A 24626-nucleotide genomic window follows, 5' to 3' on the forward strand; every position below is an offset into this window, starting at 1 on the left:
GCGTAACATAAAGACTACTGGCTGTAGGAATTCCAACAGCACCCCCCTTTTGTTTAAAATAAGAGAGTTCTAATCCTAATACAAAATTATATACAATAAAAGAAAATATCTAGTTTATAAATTAGAATTACAACCAACATAATCAATATCAAGAAAAAAACATGTGATGAATGCTTCAATAATTATTCTAGCATAAGGAGTTTGCCTGTATTATAAATAACTTGGCCAAGACATGAGAGAAAAGTAACTACAACTCCCTAGTCTTCAACCCCATAGAAGACCTGAGAAGGGAAATAATATAACTAGAGTAAGCAAGAAGTGCAATCAAGCAACTTCTAAAATGTACAACAAATAACAGAGACAACTGGCTCCCTGGGCAATCACCCAAAGTCTAATTTGCAACATTGGAGCAACCAACTTTGGCTAAAGCCTAGAGTAACTGACAGACCATTTTCAGAGGCAGTAAATTTTTCAAAACTGTCTTTCCTTGTCTTGGCAAGATTTGACAGTCTTTTTTCTTGTATCCTGCTTGTCCTGCCTGGACATCATGTACTGTGTCATTGGTTGATGCATGGGCAGTTCATTGCCCAAAGGCCAGTTTTGTCAAGAAGAAAACAAGCTCCCAGTGGAGTGTCTTCAGTGCTCAACATTCTCTCAGGAATAGATCGGTTCTGTCAGAAACAATTGTGCCTCATGTCAAGAGAACTCTAAGTTATTCAAATGCCATTTTTGACAGCTCTTTGAAGTGGTTGCAGATTACTTATCTATGTAGAATACAACCTCTACATATCTAAAGAACCTGATTAGTCTATTTATAAGTATGACAAACATGGATCGTTGTTGACCTATAATTCTTAATACCTATATAACTTAAAGACTAAGACTTCATATTAGAATATTAAACAATCTTTAAACAATTGTGCAACAAATGAAGACAATAACCTAAAAATGTAAACAATATATAAATATCTTGATCAGAGGTAGAAATGCATATTGAACTTAAGCAGAAGTAGAAATGTATATGCATACGATATGACAAAATAACTTTTTTTGGTATAAAAATATTATAGAGGAAATTAGGAACATATTCAATAAAACTTAAGATGGCCAGAGCATTGTAAAAAAAGTCACTATTTCAGCAAACCAAGTCGGAACCATCTTGAGAAGCTGGTTCCCAAAACAGGTCTTATATTAATGTTATCAGGATCATGACATCATCATAATTAGGTGGAGTTGTTGTTGTTGTTGTTGTTGTTGTTGTGGGACCCCATCTTCTTCCTGGAAACTTCAAAGATTACTGTAGAAAAATTTATTGTTCATTGTGGAAAACTTAAACATCATTTATACAGACTGTATTCAATGAAAGGTACAGTAGAGACAAAAATAGGTATGAAGAAAAGTAATTCTTTTTCTAAATTCTTTATTTTTTTGTCCAATAACATGGCTTCTGACGTGAGACAGAAACTCTGAATTTTTGTTTTAACAACATGCTTTGATTTAGAGGACAGAGCCATTGTCCAACTCCAAAGACAGATTTAATTTTTAAGTGAGTCATGACTATTATGCTAGTTTATGTTTAGAGATTCTTAACCTAGATTGCTTGCCCTGTAGTAATGAGGAATAGCGGGCCACTTCCCGCCACCTGGCTAGCTTTATATTTTACCTTTATATAACTACAATTTCCAGCTTGCATCAGTTTTTAAGTGATAATAACTTATATAATATGTGTGTTTGTGTGTAGTTTCTGATTTGGTGTAGCAAATTCAAGTTTTTTCAGATAATAGCTTGATATTTATGTGCTAAAAGAAATATAAAATACATAAAAAGTCTATTAAAATATTCTGTTAAATTTATTTCAAAGCTCATCAAGTTTTGCAATAATTTGAGAAAACACATTCTAAATTTTTATATATTATACTCCCCTAGAGTTGAATAATAATCTCTATGTATTATCTTTAGCCTATATAACTGGTTACTATACAGAAGAGAATGCAAAGGTGCTTTGTAAGATTCCTTTCCTACAATGTACAACCTGAGTGTGCATGACTTGTGGAATATGATTAAAATTTTCGTAGCTTGATTAGGTTGTGTTATTTAAGACCAAATTAGTCACTCTTATGATCTGTTCCTATAAGATTTGAAGACTGGAACTGCGAAATTATAAAATTCATATGTAGGGATATCTCTCCTGGTCCCATAGCAATACTGACGAATATCTTTCATATCACCACAGAATCTTCATCTAGTGATGAATGGAGATAGAGACAGAGACCCACACTGGAGCACTGGACTGAGCTCCCAAGGTCCCAATGAGGAGCAGATGGAGGGAGAACACGAGCAAGGATGTCAGGACCACGAGGGGTGCACCCACCCACTGAGACAGTGGGGCTGATCTATTGGGAGCTCACCAAGGCCAGCTGGACTGTGACTGAAAAAGCATGGGATAAAACCGGACTCTCTGATCATGGCGAACAATGAGGACTGATGAGAAGCCAAGGTCAATGGCAAGGGGTTTTGATCCTACTTCATGTTCCGGCTTGGTGGGAGCCTAGCCAGTTTGGATGTTCACCTTCCTAGACATGGACGGAGGGGGGAGGACCTTGGACTTTCCACAGGGCAGGGAACCATGACTGCTCTTTGGATTAGAGAGGGAGGGGGAGAGGAGTGGGGGGAGGGGGAGAAGAGTGGAGGGAGGGGGAGGGAAATGGGAGGCTGGGAGGAGGCGGAAACTTTTTTTTCTTATTCTCAATAAAAAAAATATAAAATAAAATAAAAAAATTCATATGTAGGAAATCTGAGGAAGTCTGCTAGAGTTGCAAAGGATCTTGAGTAAAAAATGTTCCTTTATAACTCATGAACTGGAATCTTCTAAAAATCTACTAAGTGTGGAAAACGGATCCATTTTCAGAGTTAATAATATATCTTTGGCTTTCTGCTTCACATCACTGTGAAGGGAGGTTATGCAGAGGATTTACTTAACCTGTTCTTTAACCCATGACTCATAAGGTGATAACAGGAGCATGTATTATAGAGCTATCAATTATTGCTGACTTGTTTTACAGCAACATAAAAAGCATTCTAAGCATTCTATGTTGGCTCTTTTATTAAGAAATCAGTTTCTTAGTTTAATTATATTTTATACAATATTTTATGAGATGATCTGTATTGGCTTTCAAGAAACTCAAGTGATTTTGACAAATATATCTTTGCATTATGATTTTAATAAAATCATATATAAAAAAGTAAACAGCATGGTTTGAAACCAAGTTAATTTTTACCATTATATGTGCTTAGGTATTGTATCATAAGGATTTATTACTATTTACAAGTTTTTTCAAACATCTTAATTAATTTACAATGAAAATAGTGTATAGCAGTATGAATATTTCGAAGTAATTAAAATATTCACCATTGATAGCATTTATTTGTTGAAAAATTATATTGTGTACTTGCATGTATGATTTATTTTATATATTTAATTTGTGAGAAATATTGATTAGAATTTGACAACACTTTGCATAAACTGCCCAGACATAATTTAAGTAATATATTACATTAAAGCTGCTAAGTTCCTAATATACAACTTAATTTGCATGTAATATATCACTCTGTTTATTTGACTTTTTAACAATCTCTAAAATAATTATTAAAGAATGTCATCTTTTCATAAAAATATGTAGTTCAGTAGTGACAGATAAGATATGGATTCTTTTCTTTATTTTGTAGGACATTTTATCTAGCCATTCACTGACCTTCTGTTTCCTCTACATTATTAATATAGACAGAGACAAGGAAAAGTTGGATATTAAATTTCTCTTTGAAAATACTTGACAAGATACACAAAAAACAAGTGGGAAACTATAATATATTGAAATAGAATGTAGAACAATATAGCTCCTAAACCTGATGTCATTTTTCTTTTTTAATATAGCAAACAATTTATTTGTAAAAATAATTTGAATACTTAATAATAATTAACATTATCATAGAACTTTGGCACGTTTTTTTTTGTTTGGAATTTTATTATTTTATATATTCTCTACTCAGTAAACAGTGTGTATATAAATATGTTAAAATAAGTAATTATATGTTTCACAATGTGTTTCTTCTCAACTAAAATTGGCAACAGTCCTGTAGAGCCTTTGAATGAAATTATACTTAATATATTACTAGAAAACTAGTAGGTTTTCTAATTAGCTGTATGATGTATGTGTGTGTGTGTGTGTGTGTGTGTGTGTGTGTGTGCGCCCTATGGCAACTTTAACCTGCAGTTTAACCTATATGGCTCAGGTTATTTTTATAGTGCGTAGTCTGAGCATAAAGTCATAGACATGTAAAGTAGCACTTTAAAACTCCAGAGTTACAAACAGCAATATTAAAAAGGAAGTGGGTACCAAAATCTTCTGTATTTCTGTGATAGGTCAGATTATGTTTTTGCTTGGAAGATTATGGAACACTTCAGGACTTTTTACTAGGAAAGCAATTGACTGTATTAACTGGAGCTTAATGAGTCATTCTAGTAGGAGCATAAACAACACCGGTATTGAGGGTGAGTAGAACTGAGGGGGCTGACTGAAGATGTTTCAGAGGAAAAGAAGATTACTATACAGCCCAGATACCATTCTTGTAATATATTGGAGAAAAATGACTGCTTTCTTCCCTTGTGCAAAAACTCTGCCTAAGGTTTGAAGAATTATAGATTAGCAGCTTGGGTAAAACAGATTTTATCATTTACTTGTTTTTATTTTTGTTTGTGTTTTTGTTTTGTCTTATAGCTTTGAAGCCTGTTCTGGAGCTCTTGTAGACAAGGCTGGCCTCAAATTCACAGAGATCCACCCGCCTCTGCCTCCCTAAGTGCTGGAATTAAAGGTGTGCACCACCACCACCACCATGGCTAGGCAAAAAAGATTTTAAAACTGTCTAATGTTGACTATGTCATATGGTTATCAGTAGTCACGTATGCATATCGACCACGAAAAGTAGCAAGCTAAACAGGAAAAAGTACAAAATGTACAGTTTGTGGAGAAAAGAAGCACCAGGAAAAAAAGTTTAAAGAAAAAATCATCCTAAGTGAAATAACGGCAGTGTTGACTCAGGGTAAGACTTCACCCATTGAGCTTTCAAGGTATGAAAAGGAATTGAAGAAAGCTTAGGGCTGGGCATAATGCCTTGTGGATTCATTGTGCATTAGGAAGGCAGGGTCAAGTAGATCTCTGAGTTTGAGGCCAGTGTGGTCTAGACAGTCAGTTCCACAATGCAAAACTTAGACAAGGATGAAAACAAATGAAATGAAGAAGCCAGTGAAAATGTATTTGGTGAGAGAGGTCCATTTCCAGTTTCACAATGCAGAAATTAGAAGTCTGATCCACATATTTCTGGATTCAGAGTCAAGTATACAAGAAAGAGATAATGGAATCTCTTTCTGTGACAAAGGGAAGCTGTTGAGTCCAGACATGTGTCAGGGGTGTTCTTACATGGAGGCCTATAATGACCATTAAATGTAGCTGAAAAGTAAAAGTTAGCTTACCTTGAAGATGCCCAGACTTTGGAGATGCCAGGGTCCAGGAATATTTGTCATAGAAATCTTCTAACAGGGAATTGTGTTGGTCCATTAGCTCTAGCTTCTTATTGGCTAACTCTTATATCTTAATTTAACCCATTTCTTTTCATCTGTATATTGCCATTTGGTGGTGGCTTACCTGCAAAGATTCAGCTCCATAGCATCTCCCTTACTCTGCCCTTCTTTCTCCCAGCATTCAGTTCAGGCCTCACTCTTTACCTAAGTTCTGCACTACCAACAGGCCAAGGCAGTTTCTTTAAACATTAATGGTAATCACAGCACACAGAAGGGACTCCCGCATCAGAATGGAAACAATCCAAGAGAAAGAAGTATGTTTTAGTCAACAAAACTGAAGGACGTTGAATATCTCAAGAGCGTCTCGACATCAGACATAGATATACAGTGTTTGGAGCTTGCCCAGATGGTTTTCGGTCTTGTCCACTATTTCCTCAGTATGGTCTCTTTCTTCCCTTTTTGAATGGTAATGTATATCCTGTGCCACTGTATATTGAAAGTATGTGATTTTCCTTTTATTTTATTTATTTATTTATTTATTTATTTATTTATTTATTTTTGGTTTTTCGAAACAGGGTTTCTCTGTGGCTTTGGAGCCTGTCCTGGAACTAGCTCTGTAGACCAGGCTGGTCTCGAACTCACAGAGATCTGTCTGCCTCTGCCTCCCGAGTGCTGGGATTAAAGGAGTGTGCCATCATTGCCCGGCGATTTTCCTTTTATTTTGATTTTTTTCAGGGGGTTGCAGTTAAAAAAAATGGAACAAGTCATTCAATATGGCTACAAGTCTATGGGGGTAAGGAGTTTAATGTGGTGGTCTGAATAAAAACAGCCCCTATAGAATCATTGAGAGTGGCACTATTAGGAGAAGTGACTTTGTTGGAGTAGGCATGGCCTTGTTGGGAGAAGTGTGTCACTGTGGTGGTGGGCTTTGAAGTTTTGTATGCTCAAGTTACACCCAATAACATAGTTCACGTCTATTTGCCTTCTGATCAAGATGAAGAACTCTCAGCTCTTTCTCTAGCCTCATAAATGCTTACAATCTACCATGTTTCCTGCCATAATTATAATGGACTGAACTCAGAAATTGTAAGTCACCAACATTAAATGTTTTCCTTTTAACAGTTGTCATGGCCATGGTGTCTCTTCACAGCAATAAAAAGCCCTAACTAAGACATCATCCTCTCTCTCTTTCTGAGATCCTCCTAATCAGTCTATTTGTATCTTCACTATCATATCAGAGAACATGACACTTCCTCCTCAAGGAAACATTGAGAGGTTTTAGTTCCTAAGAACTGGATAGGATATCATATGTACCTCCTTTGTGCATGATGGAGAATTGAGCAGTCAACCCTTGTGCAAGCATCCATATTTTCTCACTGTAAATGGTTGCTTAGTAACATGATAGCCAAATGCCAGCTTTCATGGTCAACAAAATCCATCATTATTAGCCAAATTCTTTGCTGCAAGAGTTGTTTTACAGACCATACAACAAGAATAGCCATACTCTATTTTTAGTGATGGAGACAAAAACACTAAAATAAAGCAATTCCATATTAACATGTATCTATAAAGCAAAAAGTAACTATCCAGTTTTTCACTCAAAGTTGATTAAAATGATTAAAATCCAATTTAATGCCATTATATTAATTCTGAAACCAAAACTTTAAATTCATATCTTATTTAAGGAAACTATACCATAAGATATGATTTGTAAAACACTATGAAGTGTTATATGTGGAACAGAGTATTATAATGAATAGTTTTTTTTCTAGAAACTAGTAATCCAGAGCTGCAGTTACTTTTAAATGAAATAATGTAGTTTTAAGATTTGTTAAAAAAAATCCATAAATTTCTTCATTAATTCTAATCAGAATTAAGTTTGTAAATTGTAATCTTTAGAAAGAAGTGTTCTCATGTCCTAATTCTACAGTACTTTTCCAAATACAATGCAAGTTACAATATTGAACTGGATATTTAATGAAATGTATCACCCATCTATAAGTGACTTCATTGAGAGTAGAGAATTATGAACCCAAAGTCTAAAAATTAAATATTCCCAGATAACTCTACTGAATTTAAGAATAATGGCAATATTATATCACACAACGTTGGGGGAACGGAAGAGGACAGGCAAGGAGGGGAGAGTGATATATTTATGGTGAGTTAATTTTCATTCTCTTTTAAACTTCAGTTTACAACTGAAATATCTAATCTCTGAAATTAATGTACTAGAGCACCTCTAAACAGAATCGTTCTCAATTTATGCAGCTTGAAACTTCAAACAATTGATAGCTATTTCGTGATAAAATCTGTTCCTGAACAAACAACTTACTTACTAGAAATGATGGTAGACAGTATCAAAGTGATTGTTAAAGGCTTACGTATTACAATAATGGTTTTCAGTTGGATTATTTGTCAATGCTTCCCCACCAAATCTAATTTGGTCTTTTGCTCATAGCCATTTGATCCACTAATTGTTAATTAAAACACTGAAATGTTTCATTTGCAGTTTTTTGTTATTATGAAATGCTCAGAGAAGTATGTGGAAAGGATATGGCCATTGCCCCCATCACCCCCTCCCTCTATGCGGACAAATTGTGTCTCTGCTTTGTAATACCAGTAACAGTGCAAAACCTTAGTTCCAAGGAGCTACTGTAAAACAAGGAAGATGTGTGGAAATCTAGCTAAATATTGCTGGCAAAGCATTAACCTGTCATTGTTCCAATTGAGGTTTTCCCCCAAATCCAAAGTCTCCCCCAGCAAAATTCAGATTTTCCACTTAATTTATCATGTTTAGCTTATCTGTGAGAATTATATCTAAGACTCTTTCTCTGAAGGAACTATATACTAAAATTGGACAAGAAATTTTAAACATGGCTACTAAAGGTAACACACCAAAATTGGAAAACAGAAAAAAAAAAACAATGCATTCACTTGGAAATCAGGAAACCTGCCTGCATCTCAGTACCTGCTAAAACTGGCTTTGTAAATTTTATCCTAGCCTTCAGGTCTTTAGCCCTGTGATTTCCATCGCCAGAATGCTGTAATACTTGAATTTACTTTCAGGCTCAAAAAAATGTGTGAATTGATAGTGTAACAAGAGCTGTTTTCTAGAGTTCATGTTGTAGCCAGGGGAGCTACTGATTTTCTACATGTTAGAAGATTTTTCCACACTGGTTTTTAAGGATTTGCAGGTTTCAGGGAACATGAGATCCTCAGTAGATTCACAGAATCCACGGGGCTGTCCTTTTATAGCAGTAATGGTCTTCGGGACTGGCAGAAAATAACACTCTCAGCAAGAAAAAGAAAATGATGTAGTCACATTCTCATCTCATTTGAATAACGTTGCTTCATCATTCTCACAGTGCCATTCCATGCATTGTTATTTCTTTCACTGATGCCAGGTGCTGGGCATGTAAGGCTATTATTAATACTTAATATTAAGAAGACAAAACAAGGAGAAAAAGACTACATACACCTCTGCGGGACTCCAGGGAAAGATATTCATTATAATATCCTTAACTAATTCATTCTAAGATCATTAAACTCAAGCAAAATCAAGCATTCTTTTGTTTCATATAATATTGTTCTAACTCACCTTTATAAATCTATACAAACACATAATAAAACCATGTTTTTCATTTAAAATGGTGAAAATGATAGGATATGTGGCACAATTTTATGAACACAATCATTGTGTATTTTAACTTTAACTCTCACAAGAATTTTAGCTATACATTGCTGATGTTTTCAGCTTATCATTTACACTATAACTGCATTCCATTTCGATTAGGGTTACAAAACTCATTAAGTCAAATATATCATCATTCATGTCTAGTGACACATAGACTAAGGGTCATCACCCACCATTTCTTGATGAAGATGCTACTATGAATCCAAAAAAAAAAAAAAGCAAGATTTGTTTGTCCTGATGTGTTTCATGGTCTGTGATATCAATTTGTCTCATTGCAAGTGGACTTGAATTTTTTTCACCATATTTAGTGATACAAAACTGTAGTCACATATGGTCGTCTGACACCACCAGCTTCATTCTATTGTGACAGCTACAAAATTTCACACATTTCACTTTCCTTTAGGAAAAAGAGGTACTATTTTAATGCAAGTATTGTGATTTACAAAAATGAAATATAGATAACATCTAATGGGATATTCACCAACAATAGGTTTTATGTATGTGTATATTCTATATTTTTCTAAATATATATATTTTCTTGGAAGCCAGAGTCTGTGAATTTTCTTGCTACAAAGTTTGGAACAAAATACTCTATCTAGCAAAATCAAGAAAAATTTTGTCTATAAAATTCCATATGCATTGTCCACAGGTCCTAATAGAATTAATATTAAGTTTATCATGTTTTACATTGGTTGATTGGCTACACTGTATTGCATAAAATTTATCTGCAGAAAATCTGAAATGATAACTTATTACAGTGTGTTTTTAAAGCTGTAAGCATAATCACTTAGTATTTTAATTCTTTAAAGATTTTACAGAACATTTTTAAAGAGACCATTGGGAAAATTAGCTATAATGATTTGATCTAAACTACTTTTCTGTGAGAAGAATCTTTCCTATCAGTTATGAAATTATAGCCCAAATTCATTTTTCTTTTTCAATTTTAGTTTTAGCCTTCATGTAATCTGACATCTAAGTCAACTTGAGCTTTTGCCCTAAACAGGTTTTAATCGTCTGTGTGATTGCAGTACTTTCTGGAGTTCACGGTGGCAATTGAGCTATGATTGCAAGAGTAGGAGATATATTTAGTACCTGTCTCATTGTGAAAAGAAAATGCCTACCTGTGTGGAGGTTCAAGAAGATCTAGGAAATTATAGTGAAACCATCACAAATAATTATAAAAAAGTATGATTCAAAGTTGAAATCAAAGTAGCTTCATATTTTATTACTTTGAATTTTCAGAAAGTTAACTTTAGTCACTGAAGTAATGTAAAATAGAGTGGTCAAAAACCTCCTTCTGTATATATCACTATAATTACAAAACATTAATAAGTATGCTGATATATTTCTTTCAATTTTATTGCTAATTGTGCATTGTTTTACCCAACGTGTTTAATTGTCTTACCTGGCAATCATTTCTTCATTTGCAAAATTGCATTCCCATTAGATTTTGATTTAATTGAGATTATTTAATATTTATGTAGATTCATACATGTTTAAGCTAATGAAAACTGTATTTTTAAATTATTTTTTCATGTCATGTATTTTGATGACATTTGTTCTGCTCTATCAGTTACTTCCAGATTGCCCCCACTTCTGTTCACACCAAACCTCACATTCTCTTCTCTTGCTCTCTCTCTTATCTTTAATCAACAAAATCAAAACAAAAACAAAAAATAAGTCTATAAAAACCATTGTGACAATTTTGTGTTTACCAACTAATCCTTAGCATTGGGCCTGCCCTTGGTTGTAGTTGCTATATCTAGTGCCAGGGACTTGAGGAAAAAATATTGTTTTTTTCCCCCACCATGAGTCAATAGCAAATAACTTCTTGGTTAGATATAATTTTGCATTCAACACATTCTCAGAAGACATTTTATGCTAATTTTTCTTTTCTCTTCTTCTTCCTGCCCTTTCATTTCTCTCTCCATTTAATCCTTCTATTCTAGTATCTTGTTTATCTCTTTAAAATACTATTTATATTTTTACTTATTCATTTCTTATTTTATCCACTTCATCTTTTTCAGCTGTTTCATTTCCATTTCTAAGACATCAAATATGATATGGAATAGGTATGAAAAATAAATACATCAGTGTCTTGTTATCAATTATAGTGGAAATACTGACTATTGATTTACTGTCTTTCAGTTTATTTATATAAATGGATTATATTTCTCTATTTACATGTGTTGAAGCAACACTACACCTCGGGGACAAAGCTTATGTAATCATTTTGAATAATCTTTGGAAGCGTTTTTAAATTGAGTTTGCATGTATTTTATTGTGAACTTTCATTTATGTTGGATAAGGGATATTGGTACAAAATTCTTTTCTATTTTTTTGTGAGATCTATGTATAGGTTTGGCAACATATAATAGTAGCTCAATATAAAGGAATAAAAAAATTCTGAATTTTCTATTTTTCAGAATAATTTGAGGTACATATTCTTTGTAGATTTGGTAAGTAAAATTTTGAAGAGAATACATCTGGACCTAGGATTTTTGGTTGTAATATTTTTGTTACTCTTATTTAACTAGGAGTTACTAGTCTGTCAAAATCATTTATTTCATCAAGATTTTACTTGATAGATAATTTACAATTAGAACTTCATCCGATTCTTTTACTGCATTGATTTTGGCCCAATTCTCTCTCTCTCTCTTTTTCCATATCTATTGTCTTTTTTTACTTCTTTTTACCCCCTAGGGATATCAAGTATGTTGTTAGGTTATTAACACGAGATCTCTGGCATTTTATTGGGAATGGTGTTTTTTATTTTGGGTAGTTAGTGCTTTGAACTTCTTTATATCCTTTAGTTTTATGTGTGTTGTCTTGTGATTTTATCATCAATCAATTCTTAAAAGTATTTTTTTTTAGATGTGCAGTGCAATCCTGGCCTTGAACTCATGATTCTCCTGCCTCTGCCTCCTTTAGCAGATCCTACTGGCATGCACCACCACAAATGGCATTAAAAGTTTTTAATTTTCTCCTTTTTTATGTGTTGACCCAATTGTCATTCAGCAGAGAGTTATTCAACGTCCATGAGTTTGTGTATTTTCTTGATTTTCTACTTTTCTCTTATATACAACTTTAATCCATGGTGATCAGATATCAAGCAGCATGCTATATCAATTTTCTTCTAGCTGATGATAGACTTCTAGCTGATGATCTGACTCCTAATATGTGGTCAGTTTTGGAGGAAGTTCCATGGGCTACTGAGAAGAACGTACATTCCTTAGTGTTTGAATTGAATGTAATGAAGACACCTTTTTATCCATTTGATTTATGATATTCTTTAACTCCAGCTTTTCCTGTTTTGTTTTATTTCATGGATGATTGGTCTTTTGATAAGAGTGGGGTATCTCACGGTGTTAGAGTCAAGAAGTAATTTTAGCTATGTAGTGTTTCTTTAATGTTGAGTACCATTGAGTTTCTACCTACATATAATCATGTTCCATTAACTTTTACAATTAGAAAAGCCTGAGTTCAAGTTAAATTTCTTAATTACTACCACTGTCATCATTTTCTTAAATAAAAATATGGACATTTTATTCATATTTACTGTGTATCCTTCATCACCATAGTACAAGTTCCAAAATTATGCTCATTTAACTCTCTTTCCTACCATACAATTCTTAATATAAAAATACATATATTTAATTGGTTGTATTTGCATTGTGAATACACATTGCATGTATACTTTACCCATGTGAATGCAGTTACCTTCAGAGGCCAGAAGACTGCAATGGTTTTCCAGAACTTGGGTTTACATGTGGTTGTGAACAGTCATACATAGGTGTTGAGAAAGGAGCTTTCTTCCTATTCAAAGTCAGCAACATTACTTTAAAAGAAATTCCATACAATACGTTCTGGTTACACATTCTTCTTCACCAATACTGATGTCTATCTTTCCATGCCCTTTGAGTCTTCTCTTTTCCATGTAACCTGAAATAGTTGTTTGGTAACGTACATTTCTCCCTGTAGATCACTGCTATCCCAGAGGATTAAGATGTTCAAATTAAAGGTTTTGTTTCTTTGCATTCTCACACCTCATTGACTTGTTTTTTTTTCTGCAGATAAATGCTTTTACTATTACTAAAAGGAGAATACAGAAGCAACTTGTGCTAAGTACTGTCACATTGACTTTAGACTCTATATTATGTGCAGGTTGAAACAAAGTTCAAGTTCCCAATGCTTGGGTGATGAAGAAATTTCAAGTGACTGATTAACCTCCTCTTTAGACAATAGAAATAGTCTCTTATGACACATAGTTAGGGATGTACCTAACAACAACAACAACAACAACAAATGTGTCTAAGTGGTAAAAAACATTCTGTGTCTGTCGACAATGATGGAACACATAAGGAAAGCACCTAGTCCTCAAATCCTGAGTGGTGACTAATTGTAACTGAGCAACAAAGTATTTTGACATTTTATGCTTATAATCCCCAGTTCTGTTCATGTTCCAGGGCTGCCAGGAGAAACAAGGCTCTTAATTTTCTTTTTTGTGGTCCTTATGGATAAGCATCCCACTTATGTGGTGATTTACTAATGGTATTGGAACCTATAAGTATTTTCTCTCTCCCTCCTAGAGGTGCACAATATACACAAGTGTAACATTACTATCCTTAGAATCCAAATTCAAAATATTTGATTTTCTTAGGGGTGCAACTATACTTTATGATTCTTTGTGATTAGATTTATAACTATAAACTCAACATCAGGTACAGTGTTTTTGTCAACATTACAAAGACTAGAGACACCTGGGCAGAGGAAACCTTCCTTGAGGAATCGTATCCTTCAGACTGGCCTTTTGGGCAAGTCTGTGCATGCATTTTATTGATATGTGATTTCACTGTGAGTTGTGTCATGGCGAGGAATGTGAACCTTGTTTGTATAAGGAAACATGCTGAGCAAATTGTGAGGAGCAAAACAGGAATGAGCATTCCTCCATGGTTCCTACATCTATTTCTGCTTGAGTTCCTGACCCACTTCCCTCAATGACTTTCTGTAATCAGAATGTATTAGTCAAACGATCCCTTTCGTACTTGAGCCAATCAGTGTGTCAGAAACTGTTTTATTGCAACATGAAGGAACAAAATATACACTTACTTAGAGAAGCTTAGTGTAAGACAGAAAATAATAGATAGCTTTGCCTCTGTATATCTAAGTGCACACATTCTTGCAGAGATAAAAATGTCTAGTTTTCTACTACAGATTTTAGCATAAAATAATAAGCGTTCAAGTCAATAAACAAGTAATTATTAAACAACTATTTAACTCAATTTAATGAAAAAAATTAAAGCTTAAATTCCTCCCTTTCTTCTGACAGATTTCTGGAAAAGAAAATATAGCCAGTTTGCCCTCTAGTTCCTTTGTGATCTGAGCATGAGTCACCATTTACAGGAAGCTATGAGCAATTATTAAAAGGAGACATGACAACATTTCATCTTATAGAATAGTATTTTTAAATGAGTGGAAGCATATTATTAAAATACAGCTTCTAAATTGCTCTCCTTTTCTATTTTTAGGATAGAAGGGAGCTGTTGGGAGCAGTGAGACCACAGATCCTGAATTTCTTGTAATTCCCTGATTTAAGTGCCTACAGCTGCTCTGAGCATGAGACCTTCAGGAGTTCCTAATGGCAGGAGAGTGGTTTCTGGTGGGTTTGGCTGGGGCGTGGCTATCTCTATATATCTGCCCCTGAACACAATAAAGGGGGCATTCTTGGGGAATTCAAGGATAACCCGTGTCGCTGTCTCTCTGTCTGTGTGTGTTGGTGTATTTTAACCTCCAGCTCCCTTGCCGGAAGCTCGCGAACTGGGTGCCAGCGCACAGAGCTCAGACACGGGAGCGCATTGCGCGACAGGGAGCTTGCTTGGGAACAATTATAAAATTCTCAAAATTTCCCATCTATATATTTTGGGGTATCTCTGGAATCATCTGTCATGTATCCATTACAATTACTCATATGAAAATAAAAAACACACAGGAAATCTAAATTCTGTACAATGAATAAATATACGTAAAACAATTTTCTTCCCCAAATCTATGAAATATGTTATATTAACCATGGAAAAGATACCATATACGGAATAGATATCTGTGATTCTTTAAAAAAAAGGCTGTAGTAAGAAAATAGTGTTTGTATAAAAGCACGAAGACAGGCCCTCTCCTGTACACATCTGTATATAAAGAGATACAGAGATACGTACATAGAGAGGCCCTCTCCTATTAATATCTGCATATATAGAGATGAGCTGTAGTGACTTCCATACCCAATGCACTTGGGAGATACCCACTTGCTAAACTCAGAGTCACTTCCTCTTTTACAATCTAGGAAATCCTGCCATAGTGTCATAATACAATATTAGCATGGCCACCAGAGGCTCCTACAATGATAAGAACAGAACCTGTGAAGATAGTCGAGTATGCACCAGACTCCTGTGCTACAGGGACACAGCAAGAGCATAATGTAAAGACATGTCCAGAAAGTAAACTGGCTCCCCAGACCGTGAAAAAAACTGATAAAGGCACTGGGATGTGTTTCTACTGCATGTACTGAGTTTGTTTATACAAATGTTTATAGGATGCAAAATAAAGAGTGATGAATGGCAACATATGATAGATGATTAATAGATAGCAGGTGTCACTATAGTATTTGACTCTAAGCACCTGAATAACGTTATATGATGAATCTATACTGTTTAATAATTTTTAATGGAGTATGAAAAGAAGTATGCTAAGAAATTAAAAATATAACAAAGATTTGTGCACTTTATGTTGTAAGACATTCATTGTTAATCAAGGACGATTATGAATATGAATCATGGTGCTTATTGAGTGTGTAAAGAGAAATAACCAAAAAGTAAAGATGAATATTTAAAATGTTTTGACTAGTTACAAGCATACCAATTAAATAAATCAGTGGACAGCAATATATTTCTATCAAATTAAATCATAAAGGTCTACACCATCTTTGATGGCTAAGAAAAGCTGTTTAAACATAATGAATTTTAACTTCTTAAATATCATGTAAAAGTGTCAAATTAACTTTGATAATGTAATTACTAAGGGATATAAAACTGTGCCTCCTGCTTTAGAGCATAACACTAACAGCCCTCTCCCCCACAACCAAACACACACATGCACATATACATACATACGCAAACACACACATATATTCAAGCACCAGAAAACTTACATATATGTGTACATATACACAGACACTTTCAAAAAGATATTGAATCTACAACGAGGAAAAATCAATATAAAATAGTATTTTGAGTTCAGACTGTGGTTTTAGGGATTAAAATACTGATATTTACAAACCAGCACACCACACATTTGCCAATGAGTGCAAAATTTATGAACTTAGTTAGTTCTAAAAAGGTATAAAATCACCATTATCCACAATGAAGAGAAGAGTTAATTTCAATTAGAATTACTCACTTAAACTAAGAGATCTTTTAAATTCTAAAGGTATATTTTTTTCAAAATATTATATTTGTTTGAGAGTTATAATACATATTTATGAATTCAGATTTGTGTCATTTTGTATGACAAATCTGATATGCGATTCTGAAAAATTCACCATTAATGTCACACTTCTTGGGTCTATTTTTATACTTGTAATACAAATGCTGAATTTCCAAATACAAAACTGTGAACTCTAAATTTCCACAGGTAGAAATGCCAGTTTCACAGTATTTGACACACTCTTGTATTAGACACACCATGGAGATGTAGTTCTATTTTGACTCGTGCTTTATACCAAATACACATTTTCTTGAAAATCCCCACAGACTGCAAATAAATATTCAAAAAATCCATTTTATCTACCTCTGGTCAAAAGTACTTTGTAAAACATGGGAGTCCTCATCAAATGTTGATATAAAACAAAAGATTTCATGGTTTCACAATCCTCTAAGGAGTGACATCTGTAGACTGGCAGAAGGGATAAAATCTACTGAATAATACCAAACATAAATGACACAATATTCAAGAACAGGACTGTAGATTGACATCACATCAAGAACTATATACACAAACATATGGTGGAGAGAAACTTTCATCAGGTACTGTACACTGAATTGTTTTTAACCCCCTAGTTCATATATAAATCTCTAATGACTTTATGAAGTTCAGTGTATTCCCTCATTATCCATCAATTTCTCTCCTTGATTTAGATACAAAGGAGTAAGACTATACTCACATGGATGTAATACTAGCTTAATGATGACTACTCAAACTTGAAAGAGAAATAAAATATATAGAGCATTCAAACTCCAGAACATTTATCAGTACGAAGAAATTATTTACTAATGCTATATAAGAATTGGCAAAGTTAAATGCATTTTGCTAGAAGAAAGAAGCAAATTTGGATAGGCAAAACAATTGTATTAGTCTAAGTGGAATTTAGCAAAATGATAGAAATAAAATGTAATTGTTACCAGGGCCAAAAGACAGAAAAATGTGTGGGTTATCCACCCAGTTCTTTGAAGCTATGAATATATTATATATGATACTATCAATGATAGAGACACATGCAATAATTTATATGTCTACCCAAGAGGAGTACCATCACCTAACACTGTAGGTGCAACTTATGTACAGTTGTATGTTCATTTATTGCAAAAATGCAAGTTTATGTAAAGGATTTCTGATAATATATAGGCTGTGCAAGTGTAAAAGTGATAAAAGGAATCTTCGAAAATTTGTTGCCACAGTCTTAGGTTCTTTTTAGTCTATGAAAAGACACCATGAGCTAGGCAATTATGTAGGGAAGCATTTTATAGAGGGCTTGTATACAGTTTCAGAGGGTTAACCCATGGCCATCATAGCAGGGAGCATGGTAGTAGGAGGCAGGTAAGCTTGTCCTGAAACAGTAGCTGAGAAATAATATATGATCCACAAGCAAAGGCAGAGAGAGAGAGAGAGAGAGAGAGAGAGAGAGAGAGAGAGAGAGAGAGAGAGAGAGAGAGAGAGAGAGAGAGAGAAACATTAGAGAAGCTGAAGATTAGCTTTTGAAAAGTAACACCTCACCACAACAAAAGGCCAGTGCTTGAATGCAGAATTTTATTTTAAGACTCTGTTAACATACATGTAGAATTTTATTTTTGAAGTTTTAAAAAACTTACTAATACTTTATTTTATGTGTAGGGGACTGTTTACCTACATCATGTATTGACTGTGTATTACATGTGTATCTGGACCCTGAGGAGGCCAGGAGAGGTCACTGGGTAATGTGGAACTCAAGTTAGAGACAACTGTGTGCCGATATGGGAGTGCTGGGAAAGAAATCCAATTTCTTTGATTGAACAGCCCGTTTTCTTAATCTGGGGCATCTCTATATTCCCCAATTTTAATATTTTAGATAAATAGGAAGCACTTAATTTTTGAATGCTCTGAAATGTACATGACAGAGTGATTAAAGCAAATATTTTAAAGTCAAAGCAGTTTATGAGTTGTACCATACAAATGATTTCACATTTAGAAAAAAATTATAAAATGATGCTATATAAAATTTAAATAAAATTGCACTCATCCCACTTATACCAATATTATTAAAGAAACTGATAATAGTATTTAACCACTAAATACATAACTGATATTTGAAAAAAAATTAAAGGCTTTGTGTGAGTACCTGCTGCAAGGCTGTTGAATTGAAGGCAAAAGTTGATTCTTAAAAGCCATATTACTAAATCCTGAATAAATAAATTAATTACGAAATGGGAAACTTTAGGCTAGTCTAATGGGATTTTTTATTCCCATTTTCATGAAAGGAACATAAAGAATGAAAGAAATCTCTTTGCAATCAAACTATATGTTGGCAAAAAATGCTGGATGTATGAACTCAAGTCATTTTGAGGTAAAATAGTTAGGTTTTTGTTACAAAAAGACAATTTAAGACATTTGATTTGCCCTCAGAGACAACACAAGCTGATGACATAGACAGTCTTTGAATTATTTAAAATACAGAGTACAAAACAAATGATGTGCTAAAGAAAGTAGATGGCTCAGATTTAAAGCCAGCCAATGAGTCTGTGTGAGCCTGGAATGCAGAATAAAACTTAGTCTCATATTAAGCAATCAGACAAAGTAATAAACAACAAAAAAAAAACAGTAGGTGTCTGCATTAAATGTGCAAAATATCTTTTATAGATACATTTAAACAATAAAGCATGATTGTTAATTATTGTTTCATTATTCAATGCCTGTGTGGTGGTGTCTGCCCAATTATGTTCTCAAACTGGAACATGGAGTGGATTCACAATGTATTTTGAAATGCTTGCCATAGTCTAAAATGAGTAATTGTGTGTTTACCTTATGGAAGACTCTTTGGTCAAAGTATGTTTGCCGAAAGAATAAGCAAATGAATAAAGAAATGGTGTTTTATCTACTAATCTGAATTCTTAGGTTCTGCTTGATCCCTATACCATTTCTCCTTTTGCAGAATAAACATAACCTTGTTTGTTTTAGTTATCCCTCATCTTCCCTTACAGAAGACAGAAAAGTCTCAATATATTGTAAGGATATAGCTACAGTGTGTGGTGTCAGTATCAGTAATCACTAATTCTCCATGCACATATCAAAGGTTCATTTAAGCAATTTAGCATTTTCAAGTTTCATGATAAAATAAATGAAATCGTAAAACGATCCTATTACCCGGCTCTTCCTCTGTGGAACATTCCCTTTGCAGTCTGAGTCACAAAACCTCTCCTTCTTGCATACCTCTTGAAGATTAGTAGAGAGGGCTCTGTAGAGAATGATGGCACCACTGTTGATTTTATACTTATTCAATATATTAAAAGAGAGATAACGTGACTAATTTCAGTTGGCAAAATATCTAGGGTGTTATCTGATAAACAATGTATAATCTGATACTTGATTCAATAAGAAAATAATTATCTTGATCAACTAATTCAAACTGTGCCATATCTCCTATTCTAAAATTGAATTAGAAAAAAACAATGTTAATGAGTTTGTAAATATAATCAACCTTAGAGATTAAAATAATATTAATGCAATATTCCAATATAAATATAAAATCAGAATTGCTCACAACAATCAGAAAATATATTTTATACTGTCAAGTGACTAAAAATGGGAAATAATTATTTGGTATTGTCATTTACCAGCAAAGATTTAAAAATGAAGTTCTAGTGATATCTTGTATGAAAGGATAAGGTAATCAGTGTTCAATAACACCAAGAAAACAGGAAGAATCTTTGAAATTATGGATATGTAGCCTGAACTGGTCATTTCCTATTAGGCAAGACTTGCAGTGGGGCAAGGCAGCCACATAAACTTCAATCTACAGTCTGTCCTACTTATGGGATGTGCTTGAGTAAGGATGACACAGAGATTGTGGCAGTGGTCGAACAATGATTGGTCCATCCTGAGACCAATGCTATGAGATTTAGCCCACCCCGGACACTGCCGGAAGCACCAGAATCCAGAAGCAGGATGGCCTAGAGTCATAGAACCGAACACAGCTGGAGAAAAAAAATGTCCATGTAATGCTGCCTATTGATATTCTGCTATACTCATAGATTGGTGCCTAGCCCATTAGCCATCAGTGAGGCTTCAGCCAGCAATTGGTAGAAACAGATGAAGAGGCCCACAGTCAAACATTAGGACTAGCTCTGGTAATCTTGCAGAACAAAAAGAGAAAGAAGTGTAGAAGTCAGAGGGGTCAAGGACATCACAGGAAAAAAAAAATCACAAGGAAATCATAGCATCAACTAATGTGGGAACATAGGAGCTTGCAGACACTAAACTGACAAACAGGGAGCTTGCATGGGACTGAACTTGACCCTATGCTTTCATGTGACAGTCGTGATGTTTGGTCTTTTTGTTGAATTCCTAACCGTGGGAGCAGATGCTGTTTCTGAATCTTTTACTGGCTTTTGTCCTAATGCTTTGGCTGGCTCTTAGGAACCTATTCCTTTAACTAGGCTTCCGTGCCAAGCCTCAATACAAGGGCATGTGCTTAGTCTTACTACAGCTTGACATAGTGTGCTTGTGGGAGGCCTGCCTTTTGCTGAATCGAAAAGTAGGAGGAGTGAATGGGGGAAATCAGAGAGGAGGGAGAGGCAGGGACTGTAAATAATAAATAAGAAAACAAACAAACAAACAAATAAAACTCTTTTCATTAATTACTCGTGTATCTTTGGTTAAAGTGATCTGCAATTTCATTATTTTTTCCTTAAACAACGTATTTTTTTCTTCTTAAGGTTAAATTAATCTGCATATATTTGCATCAAACATTTCTAGTAGACATCTAGACTTGATTTCAGGTATTGTCTATAACTAATAATGTCATAACAAACACTTACAGGCAGCCTTGTATTACTGTGCTCCTGTCAGGGTACATTGTAGAATAGCTGTTATGTACATTGTGTTTAACTTTTGTTTCCTGGGGCCTTCCATACTGACTTCCGTAGTGACTGCCAAAACAATCCTGGGCAAAATGAGAATCCTGGAGATCCCACAATACCTGCTTTTGAATTTTATTACTGAATCATAGTAATAAAATCAACATGCTGCTGCTTAACGAGGCACATAAACAATAAAAGAAATTGTGTGAGCAACAATAAATCCATGCATCTACCCATTGTTTTTATTAGGGGTGCCAAACCCCATATTTTATGATTTTTTCAGAGAAAAGGGAAACAATATAGAATTACTGAAAAAATAATATATGCACATAGAAAAGCATAACTTGTATTTCATTGTTAGTAAAATGATATAACTAAAGTTGATTTCTATTTGTTGACAATTTGGTATAATTCCATACCTAACAAAATGATGAAGATGTATTTTCAAAATACTGATTTTATTCTTCTAATGTGCACTAATAAATAGAAGTGCCTTCTCATCTTATAGTTTTATTCTTGACTTTTGAGGACACTCATGCAATGTTTTAGAATGACACTACTAATTTACATTCCTTAGCACATTTCACAATGTTTTTCCCTTTTATGTGTATTCAGCTGATGGTTTGTAATATTTATCCTTATTTTTATATTTTGCTGTTCATTTGAATATCTTGTTTTAGAAATGTGAACTGAGGGGCAGAAAAGTTGGCTCAACTAATAAAGAATACTTTTCATCCAAGTCTGATGACCTAAGTTCAGATCCTTAGAACCGACAAAAAAGGTAAGAGCTGAACACAGTCATACTGGTACCTGCAATCCCATCACAACCTCACAGGGACATGAGAAGCAGGGGAGAGGTGACATTCTCAGGTGTACCAAGAGTAAACAGGATACTGTTTCAAGGGTTAACAAGACGGTTAACTCCTGAAGTATATTTCATGGCAAACATTCAGCTGTTCTCACAATACAAAAATACACACACATACACTCACATAAAACAAGAAATATGTATTGGGCTGGGCCTCATTCTTAGAACTTAATAATATTTTTCTTTGTCAGTTCGCCTGAACAGTTATTCTTGCTTGTTTTACTGTTTCTGGCACATAATCTTATTTTATCCATATTTTAATTAGCCATATTACTTTATTTAAGGAAAAGAAAGTTGAATATTTGTTTTTTAATGATTCTTCTGACTCACTGAAGTATGTAAATTTTTGTCTTGGCTCATTTTCTCAATGTAGTCACAATTATATTTTTTTATAAAATAATATGCTATATTATCGGTTTTTAATATTTGTCCACAGTTAGATGTTATTGTACAATCTAAGTACCTAAACTTCTCTGAAATAACTTTTCTGCTCATGCTGATGTATAAGTAGTAGGTTGTATTTAATTTTTGTTTGGTCCCTACTTCCTCAAATAGTAATCAGGGAAAAATCCCACAGGTATTTTTGCATGCCGATCTTATAGAGGGAACTATTCAACTGACATTATATCTTCTAGGGTGTGTCAAACTGACAATAAAATTTTACCAAAATATTATGAGTACAATCAAATTCAGTGAAATTTAGATCCATATGATCTTATGTTTTGTTTTGATTAACAAGTACTAATTATAAATTATTATGGCATATAGTGTGATATTCCAACACATCTATGCACTGTGTACATAAAATCATTGTAAATAGAATACATGTTTTAAACATTTGCGGTTTACTATTCTAGCTATTCATAACTATCTGTTTATAAACTATAAATAACTCACTGATGCTCCTGAATGAAAATATTTATTCTAAATATGCTTAGATAGCTGTTATCTAACTTCTATATATTCTCTTCCTTCTACTGGGCCTATTACTGCTGCTATTTTGCTTTCAATTTGCTGAAAGAATCAAGTACAAGTCTTTAGTTTTTCTGCATTTTTTTCCTTTTGGTGTTTATGTCAGTGTGCATGTATGTGTGTGTGAATGTGTGTGTGTGTGTGTGTGCATATATGTGTGCGTATGTATGTGAAGGCCCACATTCACAAGCAAAGATTTGTTTCTAAAGATCCCATCTATCAAAGTTGAGCTCATTGATAAGACAGGTTTCTCACTTCACTTGGAACATTCTGAATTAGGTAGGCTGTGAAGTCAGCAGGTGCAGTAGGACTTGCTACTGCTCTCTGTTCCCAGTGTGATGATCACAGGCAAGCAAGCCTTATACCCACTGCTTCATTAAAATTCTCAGTTGCTAGTGAGGAAGAAACTGGAGCCCTCCAGTTCATGTAACAATTTGATTGCTAGTTAATCCATCACCTCCATCCATTTTCCCTGATTTACAGTCTTTCCTTGGACTTTTATTAAACTTTCACTGTGCCAGCTGGACTGTGACTGAAAAAGCATGGGATAAAACCAGTCTCTCTGAACATGGCGGACAATGAGGGCTGATGAGAAGCCAAGGACAATGACATGGGGTTTTGTTCCTACTTCGTGTTCTGGCTTTGTGGGAGCCTAGCCAGTTTGGATGTTCACCTTCCTAGACCTGGATGGAGGGGGGAAGACCCTGGACTTTCCACAGGGCAGGGAACCCTGACTGCTCTTCGAACTGGAGAGGGAGGGGGAGAGGAGTGGGGGGAGAGGAAGAGGGGCGGGAAGAGGGGGAGGGAAATGGGAGGCTGGGAGGAGGCAGGAATTTTTTTTAATAAAAAAAATAAATAAACCACAAATTTAAAGAACATTAAGCATTTTAAATAAGATTCAAGGTAACTATTTTGTGGAAATAATCTGAAGCTTATAAATATTATCAAAATTAGGGGAAAATGCATATGAATTAGGTATGAGGAGAATAAGACTCTTGATCAAATAGAAGGGGTAAATTTTTATTATCAACTCAATTGAAACAGTGAATAAAATGTCTAACATATCATTCCGCAATATAACTCAGCTATAGTAAAGCCATTTGTTATTTTCTGATAAAAAAAAAACAAATTATAATT

General features: G+C 34.2%; 1 long non-coding RNA gene across 1 annotated transcript in view; it reads left to right on the plus strand.

Moving 5' to 3' along the window:
- LOC126512002 (uncharacterized) overlaps positions 1 to 24252 on the plus strand; it is a 518051-nt gene extending 493799 nt beyond the window's left edge. The window contains exons 2-3 of the long non-coding RNA XR_007594870.1: positions 2304 to 2497; positions 24091 to 24252. This is a non-coding gene — a long non-coding RNA (uncharacterized lncRNA). The remainder of the gene's footprint in view (positions 1 to 2303; positions 2498 to 24090) is intronic.
- The last annotated feature ends 374 nt before the right edge of the window (positions 24253 to 24626 follow it).

This window comes from Alexandromys fortis, unplaced genomic scaffold (assembly GCF_014885135.2).
Source record: "Alexandromys fortis isolate MF-2015 unplaced genomic scaffold, M_Fortis_MF-2015_v1.1 scaffold_113, whole genome shotgun sequence".
NCBI classification, from domain to species: Eukaryota; Metazoa; Chordata; class Mammalia; order Rodentia; family Cricetidae; genus Alexandromys; species Alexandromys fortis.